We start from the raw sequence: 3,038 nt of genomic DNA on the forward strand, positions 1-3,038 counted from the left end.
ATTGTGGCACATCCTACAGTCAGTTAGAGGTTTCTTACTTAGACTACAGTACAGAGTACATGCTGTAGCTTTCACAGAAATCCCCAAAACAGTTTGCTTTACTGGTTCTTAAAGCTGGAATCCTTAATGGTGAAACTTTCATATCCGTTTGGGATATTACTATACTGAACAAAAATATAAACGCAACATGTAAAGTGTTGAGCCCATGTTTCATGAGCTGAAATAAGATCCCAGAATTTTTCCATTCGTACAAAAAGCTTATTTCTCCAAAATGATATGCAGAAATGTGTTTACATTCCTGTTAGTGAACATTTCTCCCTTGCCAAGGTAACCCATCCACCAGACAGGTGTGGCATATCAAGAAGAGGAGGACACGTACGGCCAAATTTGAGAGACAGTGGTGCCGTTTCCCCTAATGTGTATTCCATCTTTAAAGGCTTTATCTAGACCAGGGGTGTCAAACTCATTCCCATGTGGGGCTGCATGTCTGCAGGTTTGTTTTTTTCCTTTCAATAGAGCTCTAAACAACCAGGTGAGGGGAGTTCCTTACTAGTGGGTGACCTTAGTGGAGCAAGTTGAGAGCTTCAAGTTCCTTGGTGTCCACATCACCAACAAACAAACATGGTCTAAGCACACCAAGATAGTCATGAAGAGGGCACGACAAAAACCTATTCCCTTCAGGAGACTGAAAAGATTTTGCATGGGTCCTCAAAAGGTTCTACAGCTGCACCATCGAGAGCATCAATGTCTGTTATGGCAACTGCTCGGCCTCCGACCGCAAGGCTCTACAGAGGGTAATGCGTACGGCCCAGTACATCACTGAGGCCAAGCTTCCTGCCAGGACCTTTATACCAGTCGGTGTCAGAGGAAGGCCCTAAAAAAATTCAAAGACTCCAGCCACCCTAGTCATAGACTGTTCTCTCTGCTACAGCACGGCTAGCGGTACCGGAGCGCCAAGTCTAGGTCCAAGAGGCTTCTAAACAGCTTCAACCCCCAAGCCATAAGACTACTGAATATGTAATCAAATGGCTACCCAGACTACTTGCATTGCCCCCTCCCCCTATTTTACACTGCTGCTACTCTCTTATTATGTATGCATAAGTGACTTTAATAACTCTACCCACATGTATATTACCTCAATTACCTCGACTAACCAGTACCCCTGCCCATTGACTCTGTACCGGTACCCCCTGTATATAGCCTCCACATTGTTATTTTACTGCTGCCCTTTAATTATTTGTTACTTGATTTATTTATTGATTTATTTGTATTTTTCTTAACTGTATTGTTGGTTAAGAGCTTGTAAGTAAGCATTTCACTGTAAGATTTACACCTGTTGTATTCAGTGCGTGTGACAATTTTATTTTATTTAATTTAATTCCTCTCGAGTACAAGGGAGGAGCGAAAACCCGCAGACACTCAGCCCTCCGTGGAATGAGTTTGACACCTGTGATATACACTGAGGATACAAAACATTAAGGACACCTCTTTCCATGACATAGCTTTCACCTGGACAGTCTATGATCCCTAATTGATGTCACTTGTTAAATCCACTTCAATCTGTAGGTGAAGGGGAGGAGACCGGTTCAAGAAGGATTTTTAAGCCTTGAGACATCGAGTGTGTGTGTGCCATTCAGAGGGTGAATGGGCAAGACAAAATATTTAAGTGCCTTTGAATGGGGTATGGTAGTAGGTGCCAGGCACGCCGGTTTGTGTCAAGAACTGCAATGCTGCCGGGTTTTTCACTGTAACAACAGTTTCATGTGTGTAAAAATGGTCCACCCAAAGGACATCCAGCCAACTTCACACATCCAGACAACAGTCAACACATTTGCAACTTTAGGGATTATTGTTGGCATGATTTTGAACACAATGCTGCCATTCATATAGTATTTTCACAGTTTGTACAAATAAAATAAGTAAATACAATAATAAAAGAATACACATTATAAGCATAGATAAAGACAATTCTGTATTCGTTCAACTCAATAGTGGTTCGAATTTCTGATTGACACAGTATAATGCAGGAATGGGAATAGTCTAGTTAGACCCCTATACATGTTACAAATGACAGTTCATAGGTGGGTAGTGTAGTTGAATTGACGTTATCCCCTTTAGAAAAGTGTTACAATAGTGTGTTTAATGCCCGATTCTTCCCCTCCTGTTAGTGGTTTTGGAGAAGCTTTCCTTGAACATTATTATAGTAGTTTATGATATGAATATTCAAACATGTAACTTTCATATTGGCATTACAGTACAAGGAATACACATGCAACCGATACATGCATATACTGTAAAAGACTAGACTGTTAGTAATAAATTAAACTTAAAAATGAAATGCTCAAGCTGAATGACTTCAGTTAGGTGCTCTTTCCATTCTACTTCAACTCTCTCCCAACTTTCTCACCTCTGTTGCACTTCATTTTCCCAAAAGATCAATGAGATCTTCTGATGTGATGTCTTGAGCAGGCTGTTAGTGATCGGGTTTGTTAAAACTCTTAGAATAATTGAGACTTCTTCAGGTTTAAAGGGACTTGGCATGTTTACTCTGGTCACCCTGATTTTGTGTCAGTGCTGGGGCAGATCTGATTGGCAACCCCTCCACCGCCCCTTCTACGCCACCAATGCAGGTGTCTGTAGATAGAGTCAAAGACAGACACGGTGTACCGTGCAAACAGTGTGGTCCACTTTAGCATCTGCACGAACCAGTTCACAGAGCGACTCACAAAGGTCAGAAACACTGTGGTGTAGTGTGCAAGTAGGAGAAGGCTTCGTCCAAGTTGCCTTCCATTGTTGATGATCAGATTGACCCGTGGGTCATGACCTGGCCCCATCCTAATAAATTCAGCAGTGTGGTTCCAAACGAAAATGGATAAGAAGGTTAATCGTGGTATAAAAAGACAAAAACATTATCTTGTAAAAAACTTCTTTTTTTAAAGTGTTTTGGCGCATGTTGCACATTTTTCGTTTTTTGAAATGTCCATGTCCCTAAGACGGTCTCTATAAAAATGGTAAAGGTCGGAATTTACAGACTCCCC

This window comes from Oncorhynchus kisutch, linkage group LG9, assembly GCF_002021735.2.
Source record: "Oncorhynchus kisutch isolate 150728-3 linkage group LG9, Okis_V2, whole genome shotgun sequence".
In the NCBI taxonomy this organism is placed as follows: domain Eukaryota; kingdom Metazoa; phylum Chordata; class Actinopteri; order Salmoniformes; family Salmonidae; genus Oncorhynchus; species Oncorhynchus kisutch.